The sequence below is a fragment of the Capsicum annuum genome, chromosome 2 (assembly GCF_002878395.1).
Source record: "Capsicum annuum cultivar UCD-10X-F1 chromosome 2, UCD10Xv1.1, whole genome shotgun sequence".
Classification (NCBI taxonomy): domain Eukaryota; kingdom Viridiplantae; phylum Streptophyta; class Magnoliopsida; order Solanales; family Solanaceae; genus Capsicum; species Capsicum annuum.
Window position 1 is genome coordinate 121,492,661 of NC_061112.1, and position 12,028 is coordinate 121,504,688.

Genomic DNA, 12,028 nt, shown 5'->3' on the forward strand with positions numbered 1-12,028 from the left:
AGTTGAGAGGGTAAGATGTATGCTTTCAGATGCTAAGCTACCAGATTCCTTTTGGGCAGAAGCACTTAATATGGTTATTTATGTTATCAATTTATCTCCTACTTCTTTGAATGGTGATGTCCCTGACAGAGTTTGGTCTGGTAAGAATGTTTCTTATGATCATCTTAGAGTCTTTGGGTGTAAATCTTCTATTCATGTTCCTAAGAATGAAAGGTCAAAGTTAGATGTTAAAACTAGACAGTGTATCTTTATTGGTTATGGTCAAGATGAATTTGGCTATCATTTCTATGATCCAGTTGAGAAGAAACTTGTTAGAAGCCGCGATGTTGTGTTCTTTGAAGACCAAACAATTGAAGATTTTGACAAAAGCTGAGAAGGTTGATTCTCAGAGTAGTGAGAGCCTAGTTGATGTTGATCCAGTTCCTTTGACTACTGCTCCTGAATAAAATCTTCATGATGGTGAAAATCAAGTTGATAATGAAAATCATGATCATGTTTAGAATGACCAACAAAAAGTTGTTGATGATCCAGTGCAAGTTGATATGATTAATAGCAACCAGTTTTTGATGCTCCAGAGAGTTCTCTCAGACGATATACAAGAGAGACAATACCTTCATCTCGTTATTCTCCCAGTGAGTATGTACTCTTGACTGATGGGGGAGAACCTAAGAGTTTTGATGAAGCCATGGAAAGTGAAGAAAAAGAAAAGTAATTTGATGCTATGGAAGATGAAATTAAATATTTGCATGATAATAATACCTTTGATTTGGTTAAGCTGCCTAAAGACAGAAAAGCTTTGAAAAATAGGTGGGTTTTTTGGGTGAAGCATGAAGATGGTAATCCAATTCCACGGTACAAAGCTAGATTGGTTGTAAAGGGATTTAACCAAAAAAAGGGAGTTGATTTTGATGAGATATTTTCTCCGATTGTAAAGATGTCATCCATTCGTATGGTTCTAGGCTTAGCTGTAAGTCTAGATTTAGAGGTTGGGCAAATGGATGTTAAAACTGCTTTTCTCCATGGTGACTTAGATGAAGAAATTTATATGGAGCAATCTGAAGGTTTTGAAGTCAAGGGAAAAGAGAATTATGTTTGCAAATTGAAGAAGAGCTTGTATGGTTTGAAACAAGCTCCTAGGCAGTGGTACAGGAAGTTTGGTTCCTTTATGAGTCAGTAGGGCTTCAAGAAGACTACTTCAAACCATTGTGTTTTTGTGCAAAAATTCTCTGATGGTGAATTTATTATTGTGTTGCTTTATGTTGATTACATGCTTGTTGTTGGTCATAATGCTTGCTGGATTCAAAAGTTGAAGCAAGGGTTGAGTAAGTCTTTTTTATGAAAGACTTAGGACCAGCAAAGAAGATTCTTAGCATGCATATTGTCCGTGATAGAAAGGCCAAGAAGTTGTTGTTATCACAAGAGAAGTATATCTAGAAAGTACTTCGAAGGTTTAACATGGACAAGGCTAAGGTTATCAGTACACCTTTAGCTATGCACTTCAAGTTAAGCACGAAGCAGTGTCCTTCCAGTGATGATGAGAAGGAAGATATGGAGAAATTTCCTTATGCTTCAGCTATTGGTAGTTTGATGTATGCAATGGTTTGCACAAGACCAGATATTTCTCATGTTATTGGTGTTGTTAGTTGTTTTCTTTCTAATTCGGGAAGAGAACATTGGAATGTTGTGAAGTGGATTATGAGAATCTTTGTGGCACTTCTAGTGTGAGTTTGTGTTTTGGTATCGGGAAGCCTATTCTTTGTGGTTATACTGATTCAGATATGGCCGGTGATGTTGATACTCGCAAGTCTACTTCAGGGTATTTGGTTACTTTTATAGGGGGAGCTGTGTCTTGGCAATCTAGGTTGTAAAAATGTGTTGCTCTATCTACTACAGAAGTTGAGCTTATTGCTGTCGTTAAAGCTTGTAAAGAATTGCTTTGGATGAAGATATTCTTGAGGGGATAGGTATGTGCTTCATTGCAACAGTCAAAGTGTCATACATCTTGGCAAGAATTCTACATTTCATGGTCGGTATAAACACATTGATGAGAGATACCATTGGATTCGGAATGTGTTGGATTCTAAGTTGCTTGAACTTGAGAAGATTCATATGGATGATAATGGTTCTGACATGATGACTAAATCTTTCCAAGAGAGAAGTTTGAAGATTGTTGCATGATCGCCGGGATGGTGGTCTCCTCCACATAGTCGGGAGGGGGAGAATTGTTGGGTCATGGGCCTTTTTTCCTTCCTATGTGGATAAATGAAGCCCAATTTGGACCAACCCACTTTTGCCCATAGGCCCATTACTATGGGGAATATATATTGATATTTTTAGGTCTTATTAACCATCACAAAAGAGAGTTTTCATCAGCCAAAGAAAGAAAAACAAAGCTGATTTTTGCACCTAAATTTCAGCCACAACTGCCAACTTCAAATTGCGATTCCCGCTTCTTTTTTTGTTCGATTGAGCTGATCTTTGGACTTCTTGTTCCTCTCATCTCAATATTTGATTAGGAACTGACGGAGCTTGATTTGGTGGCCTTTAGATCCTGTTCTTTATTCCCGAACAGTAGCTACATTTTTTGTGCTTTCACTCTTTTATTTCTCTAGTGTTTGGTGTTGTGGTTTATGTATTGTTGCTTGTTGTTTGTAACTTTTTTGGTGTCCATATTGGAGGACAATATTGTAACTCTTTGGTGATTATAGTGGAGGTTTTGGTCTCGTGGTTTTTTACTCTTCACACTGAAGGGTTTTCCACGTAAATCTTGTGTCTCGTGTGATTGCCTTTATTCTTGTCTTGTTTCATTTGGTTGAGTTGTTTGCTGTATATTACTCTATTTTGCTTGAGTTTATTTGTCTCCTCTTGGTTCAAGTTGAAAGGAAAAGTTTAGTCTTGGGTATTTTCCGCTGCTACCTTGTTGGGCTCTTTGATTGTGTGCCCGTCTTTCCTAACACCCTCGACAGCTGTCACTGATTTTTTCACGCGAAGAAACTGTTGGTTTTGTAACGCCATCTGTTGTGCAATATGATTTTGTGCAATTAAGTGAATGTCATCATGCTCCCTAACTCGGAATGTGTGAATTTTTCATGAATAACTCTCCATTTATTGAGGCGTTGAGATTTTCTGATGTAAGTCGGTAATTCATAAAATATATTTAATAATTTATAATTAATTAATTATTTATTATTTATTTAATTATATTTCATATTATTACAGGCAACAATGTCCAATGCAAAAACTTCTCAACCACATGTATGATGTCATTTCTTGATTTACATACTTCATTTTATTTGTAGTCTTAAATAATCTTACCTTTAAAAATATTTTTTGTAGGTTGCGAGAGAAGATGGTCGGCGAAGATCAACTAGGCCACACGTACCAACTTATTGTGGCACGGGTAGTCGTCATAATCACGTTGGGGGACAAAATTAATTAAAATTTTTGTTGGTAGTTTCAAAAGGTCAAATTTAGGTAGGCTAATTTTTTCTAGTATAATTTAGGTAGGCTAATTTTGTTCTAGTGTTATTTAGGTAGACTAATAGTCCACTATGTAATTTTTATTATGTTTAGATGAATTTAAAGTTACATGCACCGTCATGAAAATTTTATATTATTATGTTCAATTCCCTTGTCAAGTCAACAAACATAAATTAGCTAGCTGTAGAATATTTTTATTTTACTTTATTCATAAGATTAGATTATTATTTTCTCCTTATTCCAAAACCTAAACAGGTGCCTCCAAACACCTTACCCACAACCTTATGAATACTTCTTGTCACAAAATCTCACGTAGCTCTGTAATGCACGAATTTGAATGTAGTGTATTTACAGCAGATATCAAAATTGAAAATTTTTAAAAGACATTACATTAAAAATACTACATATAGATCAATAACACAACATAAAATAATACTACATGAAAGTCGCAAACTACTGAGCTCGTCTAGGACAACGTGCCTTAGTGTGATCTGTTCCTTTGAAAATAATACACTTTTTAGCCATGCGAGTTGGAGCAATATTCAATCATTCTTAAGTCGGGTTCTTTCTTTAACACCAGATGTTCACATATATTCAACGTTTGCAACTAATGCAAATGGGGCTGGCGACCAATATCGTTCATCATCCATGGGGTAAAATTTACCACTATACGTTTTTTTGTATAGCTTGGTGCTGTAGTACTTGCTAACATATGTATTAGGTTCGATGCCACGAATGCCATAAAACTTAATACAATGTGAGCATGGCATGTGATAATTCTTTCATTTTCCACAAGAACATATTTTTCTCGTGGCATTAACTGTGTGGATATTTTCACCCTTACCATCACGTGCAAAAGTAAAAATCTCAAATACCCCATCACCAGTTTGATAAGTGATCATGTCAGTGTGCGATTGCACTCTCTTCCAATAATCTAAGAATTTGTTTTCAACGGCAGGAGGCCATGGCTTATTATTTTGTAATAAAGCATCAGCAAGATTGCTTCGTTCCACAAAATGGTCAACAAGAGCTTTAAAAGTCATGCGAACCATAGCAGTCACTGGAAGCCCCCGAGCTTTCTTCAACAATCCATTATATGACTCGGATACATTTTTCGTCATGGCGCGCCATCTATGACCATTATCCTTATACATTGTCCATTTATCCAAAGAAAATTTATCTAACCACTTATATGCTGCAGGGGACAATATGTTAATTTGTTCCATTCTTTGAAAAAACTTCTTTTCTTGATGGTCCGTGGCGGCCGACTACATTAAGTTCTCGAGCTCTCTATTCAAATTTTTTCTATTAAAATTGACTTTCAAGTGTCAAACACAAAATCTATGAAAAGTATGTGGTGGACTCAACCAATCATAAGACCGAACAAATTGTAATATTCCTTTATGACGGTCAGAAATGAGACCAATTTTTTCTCTCACCGACAACATGCCTCCACAATAACTTAAGAAACCATGACCATGATTCAAAACTTTCTCATGCAACAAGTGCATATGCCAGCGAAAGAATATTACCATTAGCATCAATCCCAACAACAATTAATAGTTTCAAATCATACAAACCATAAAGATGGGTACCGTCTATTGAAATGATGGGCCTGCAGTATTTGAAACCATCAATGCTCGGTTTAAAAGTCCAAAATAAAAATTTTAATATTTTCTCACCCTGTATTGTTGGAGAATAGTGCTCCCATTCAACAACAGTACCGGGATTGAAATATTGTAGTGCAATCATGTAGCGAGGTAATGCTTTGAGAGAACTTTCAAAATCTCCATATACCATCACAAATTTTTTTTTGACCTCTTTGAGCTTTTCTATAACTGGGAGTAAAATGATACTTTGACTTGATGACTTCTTGAACCGCTTTAATACTGATATTCGGGCTCTGCATAATATGTGGTACCAACGTAACAACAATCATATTGCTGTTTAGATTGAAATGATCTTCCTTGTAGTTATCAGTTAGACAAGTATGTGGTTGTATCATTTTTCCTGCTTTCCCCATACCAACTGAAATTTCTCAAAAGAGAATCATCCATTCGCATCCCAACATGTGACGCTTGCACATAACCCTCCAGCTCTTACTTTTGAATCTATCACAAATAAACTCTTTTCTTTTTTTAAGACTATACATTCTCACAGCAGTTTTCATTTGTTTCTTGTTTATGAATAACATACCTAATTTCATATAGATTCAAATAGGTATTAGTCGATAAAAAAATAAAATTAATTATTTTAAAAATTGTAGTTAGCAAAAATCTAACCTGTTTGAATGAATTTCGGATTCTTGAAATTCCAAAGAGCAGCTTGATTGAAACTATCATCACATGTGTATGCAAAATCTTCTGCGCTTTCTTCGGTATTATTCAAATACGGAATTTCTATTGATGGATGACTAACACTACGAGCAACCAGAGTTGTATCTTCTCCAATGATATTATCATCATTGGACGTTCCACCATCATCCATTGATTCATGTTCTGAAGGTTCATTACTGTCTGATCCACACACTTCATTATCAACTATGTCATCATTATTTTCCACAATTTGTGTAAGCCGAGTCAGTGTACCTTCAAAATCATTACATCTATAAAACCGAAAAAAGTTAAACATAATTAGTATAAATTATAAATTAATTTAATTTAAAAACTTGTTATATTTACCCATCGATTGACTCCAGCGGAAAAGAATGTTGCTGATGATTCGAATTCAAATTTTGCATGTGCATATGAGCATTGCTAGGTCCCCCAATATCAAAATTATGCACATTTCGATTGGAGTTATGATGCTGCATATCAACCCAACCATCACATTGTGTATTCAAATTATTTATATCATTTGAGTGCCTGTCAAATTCTCCCACTGTTTGATGTTGGAATATGTCCCTTGAAGAATCAATATTTAAATTCGATAAATGTGACGTATCACAAAGATCAAATTCATTGTCGGTGAATTTTTGAACAATAGGACAACGTTCAATTGACACATATATATCAAGACTTGTTAAGTTAATGCGACTACTAAAAATCTTAATAGTACGGAGAAATATGGATAAAGAATCATCATTGAAATACAAGTCTCACCGTACATTATAACTCCATTTGGAGTAAAAGACATTGGATATCATCCCGTGATAACCACTACATCTTATGGATCAGTTATACCCATTTTATTTCTTAGTACGTGTTGCAACTGCTCATATTTAAGAGATAATGGAAATATTTGAACAACTATAGGCGGCCGACTATATATTACAGAACCAGCTTCATATAAGACTTTACCACCCCAATATAAATTTACTCTTCCTGTATCTTGATTCATTTTTTTAGTACAAAAAATTATAAGCTGAATAAAAATAATATTTGAGAGAAATTGTATTGTTAGTTGAAATTGGAGTGTGGAAACTCTTCATGCAAACCCCAATATATAAGCTTTGGAACACGCTTATGCAAACTTTAAAATGCACTATTTCACTTCTCATGCATTATTGTCTAAAAGACTGCCTAATTCTGACATCATGCCATAAAAATTCAAAACTTTCATGCACAATTCATGTCTCATGCATTTTTTAAACAAAAGGCTGCCTTTATTCCATCAGCCAAAAAATTCAAAGGCTGCAGAACTGGCGCGTCAGCCATTCACATCAACCATAAAAAAAATTCAGAGGCAGCTGGCAGGTAGCAAATCACTCAGTGCCAGCGACTTACAAGTCGCGGCTGACCCAGCGATTTATAAGTCGCTGTGGGCCCGACGACTTGTAAGTCGTTGGATCCCTAGCAATTTATTCGTTTTTGTATTTTTTAAATTTTTTTTCCCCTTTAGTATTTTTAATAAAAAAACCCTTTTGGCTCCGGATTCGACTAGTTGCTAAAGGTTACAGTCAGGTTCCAGGTGCTGACTTCACAGATGTATTTTCTTCAGTTGTAAATCATAGTTCGATTTGAGCCTTGCTTAGTATTGTGGCCATGCATTATCTTGATCTTGAGCAATTGGATTTCAAAACTGCATTCTCATATGGAGAACTTGAGGAGGATATCTATATGCAGAAACCAGAGGGTTTTGTAGTCTCAAGAAAGGAGAACTATGTATGCTTGCTGAAAAAGTCTCTTTATGACTTAAAACAGTCTCCCAGGTAGTGGTAGAAGAGGTTTGACTCTTTTATGACCTCTCATATATTTTGGAGGAGTAATTATGATAGTTGTGTCTACTTCAAGGAGGTAAGTGATGATTCGTTCGTGTATCTTCTCTTGTATGTTGATGATATGTTGATTGCAGCAAAGGATATGAGAGAGATAATAAAAGTTAAAGCCTAGCTCAGCAAGAAGTTTGAGATGAAGGATCTAGGAGCAGCAAAGAAGATTCTTGGCACAAAAATAATGAGGGATAGAGAGAAATGTAAGTTATACTTAAGTCAGAAAAGGTATATTGAGAAAGTGCTTCACAAGTTCAATGTGCAAAATGCCAAACTTGTGAGTACTCCATTGGCAGCTCACTTCAAACTCTCGGCCACTTTATCTCCAAAAACAGATGATGAGCGTAACTATATGTCTCGAGTTCCATACTCTAGTGTCGTCGGGTCTCTTATGTATGCAATGGTGTGTTCCCGACCAGATTTATCTTATGTCGTCAGTGCAGTTAGCAGATATATGGAAAATCCTAGCAAAGAATATTGGAAAGTAGTTCAATGGATCTTTAGGTACTTGCATGGACCTGCTGATGTTTGTTTACAGTTTGGGCGAAATAGAGATGGAGTAATTGGGTATGTTGATTCTGATTTTGCAGGAGATTGTGATAAAAGGAGGTCCCTTACAGGCTATGTTTTCACCATTGGTGGTTGCGCTATTAGTTGGAAAGCTACCTTACAGACTACGATTACTTTGTCAACTACTGAGGCAGAGTATATGGCTATTACAAAGGATTTCAAGGAAGCTATTTCGTTGAAGGGTCTGTTCGGTGAACTTAGCAAAGACTTACAAATTACTATGATTTTTTACGTCAGTCAGAGTGCTATGAAAGATCAGATGTTTCACAAGAGGACAAAGCATATCGATGTTCAGTACGATTTTGTGTGTGAAATTATTGCTCGTGGTGATATTGTGGCGAGCAAGATTAGTACTCATGATAATCCTGCTGATATGATGACCAAGACACTACCAAGTGCCAAGTTTGAGCATTGCTTGGACTTGGTTAGTGTTAGCTATTAAGATGTGCCCTTAGGGGCTTTTGTGGAAGAGGTGGAGAGTTTGTCTTGAAATGAATTTGAGTTCTGAATTAGAATTCGTGTCAAGGTGGAGATTGTTAGAGTTGTGACCCGAATTTTGTTGATCTGGCCCAGAAAGTTTCGCGGTGCAACCCATGTTGGTGATTTTCAATGGGGTCTGTGGTGGTAGCGTAGGGATCGGGCCAACCAGCCCGATATGAATCTTTATGTTTTTGGGTCTAGAACTTATTTGTATGCACATATTATATAACTGCATTTAGTGGGTTGTTTTGGATATTTAGAAAATTCAGCCTTCTCCACATTGTACTCTCTCTCCATTATTGTGAAACCTCCTTTGCCTCTGCCCGTGATTTTTCCCGCATGGGTTTCCACATAAATCTGTGTGTTGTTCTTGTTTTCTTTTACTTATGGTTTGCTTACTCCGTCCGAATCATAACAACATGCTTCAGACAGTCTTTTAGATTCCAAATGGATGGCGATATTCCACGTAAAGCAAATATTACACACATAATGTACTCAATTTGCCCACCAGACTAAGCAAATTTCCTATCGAGTAAATTATTCAATCAAAGATACGAGAATCATGAACCATTGCTTCTTCCTTTGCTGCTAACAAAACATAATGAAGGCGTAATCAACATAGTACTATGTCCGAAACCTCAAATGAAGGGGTAAAACAACTACTTTAAAAAAGATACACAAACTAAAGCCAAGAGATGCAAATAAACGTGCACAAAAAAAAAAATTATGAACCATAGTACCCAGTAGAAAGTTTCTTCCTTTCCTACTAACAAAACATAATTAGGTGTAATCAACATAGTACTACATCTGAAATCTCAAAACAAAAACAGTGGCAAGAAAAAAGACGCACAAACTCAAACCAAGAGATGCAAATGAACACACAAAAAATAAAATAAAAACTTGTAATACTCCTTCCGTTTCCCAAAAAAAAAATATCTCTTTTCTTTTTTTGACAGCTCTTTAATTTTAATTTTTGACGTGGCATATCTCAGACCACAAAATTAAAGACTTATTTTGATAAATTTGACGTATAGTTAATTTAAGACAAGATTCAGAAGTCTTATTTACTCTCTCCGCTCACTTTAACTTGTCACAATTCGACTTCTTGAGCTCAAACTACATGAACTTTGATCAACATTTTAAGATGGGTTTTTTCATCATATTAGTATGATAAAGATTACAACTTATAGCATTTTTTATATAGTTTTAGATCATCCAAGTTTTAAATTTAAAATATTTAATTAATCTACTTCAGTTTAACTTTGAAATCTAGTCAAATTGACCTCGAGAAGCAAAAACAAATAAAAGTGAACGAAGGGAGTACTTTCTTAAATTATGTATCAAGTTAAAACGACAAACAAATAGAAACAATGGGAATCTAAAGGAACTACCACGAGCTTCATTGAGCCCCTCCCACCAAGCCATTGAACTCTTTCCGACACAAGAAAAACCTCTAGGAGGAAAAGTACTCTGATAATCAGTCAAATTTTTTTTAAAAAAAATTAATTTTATCTGGGATTAGTAAAACCACATAGCATTACTAACTAATTCATCATTAATAATCTAACCTTATGATTAAAAATTAGTTATAGCTGGGATTAGTAAAGACATATAGCATTAATAACTAATTCATCATTAATATTCTAACCTTATGATTAAAAATTAATTATATGCTGGGATTAGTAAAAACAAATAGCACTACTAACTAATTCACCATTAATATTCTAACCTTGTAATTAAAAAATTAATTACTCCCTCCGTCCCAAATTACCCGTTCCAAATTGATATGACACATTGATTAAGAAAAATAATTAATAGCATGACTAGTTTACCATAGTATCCCTATTAAATGATGTTTACATTTTAATTTAAATAAAAAATAATTAATGCAAAGGTAAAACATGGAAAAAAAATTTGTCTCTTCTTGATTAATGAAAAAAGACAAGTAAAATTAGAAATCAAATTAGAAAATTTGGGACATAGGGAGTAATAAAGAATGGAACTTTACAAGTGGACGGGAGAGGAAAGGAGAAATTTTGGAGAAAACATCATCCCGCTATAGCGACGTCTCCATAGATGCCGGTAGCCTGCTCGGGGTGTCGGGTTTATATTCTCTTTTCTCCTCGACGGTTCTAAATTGCTTCATTCAAAACTCGCATTCATGCCTCCATAGCAGTTGCTTGGCCTCCAGGTATGCTAGATTTAACTAAGTAGTTTAGACATGAGTCAGAAAGTATAAGCATAACGTAGATTGATGGGAGATTGTATGCTTTGACCTTCGTACACGGTGTTTGAATGGAGAAATAGATAAAAATCTGATAAATTGGGTGAGAAATTGTTGTTATATTGTGATATTGACATTTTTCATGAAATCGTGTGTTAACTTCGTTGTTGTTCATCCTTGTCTACTTAATAACTTCGTAGTACCTAAGAAATTGGACTGAGATTATTAATGCTTATTCAATAAAAGTGATTAATGTTGATAGATCCAAAAGAATCTATGGTAGTAACCAGCGAAAGGAGGAAACTAGTAAGGTATCAAAGGCTAGGATGAACAATTTTGGTGGGTTATGCCACCGGATATAGGTGCAAGTTGTAGATGATGGTATGGCTGTCAAGTGGGCCGGGTCGGGCCAATCCGGAACCGGCCCGTCTTATTTAACCGGGTTGAGGGTCGGTCCGGGTCCGGGTTAGGGTCTAAGTGGGTCGGGCCGGGTTGGGCCCAACAGTAAAAAAATCAAAAACCATCCTAACCTGGCCCACTTAACCCAATCCGGTCAAACCCGATTAAAAACCCGTTAAAAATATTAAAAAAAAAAAAACTTTTTTTTCAATATACATTATATATACCCACCTATATACATTATAAATACGTTAAACAATATATATACACTATATATATAGTATATACTAATTAGAATTTAAAAAATATATACACATATACACAATTAGACATATATACGCACCATCCAAATATATATGTACTACTTTAAACTTTAAAGTTTAAATAACATATACTACAATATATATATATATATACACATGTATACGTTAAATATACTCGTCTATAGAAGATCTATTCACATATATACACTCTAATCTATATATATGTAATACTTTAAATGAAATATACTATAATATATATATACATTACAATATATATTTCTATAGTTATATACTAATTTATAAAACATATACACATGTATACATTAAATATACACGTCTATAGAAGATCTATTCACATATATACACTCTATTCTATGTATATGTAATACTTTAAATCAAATA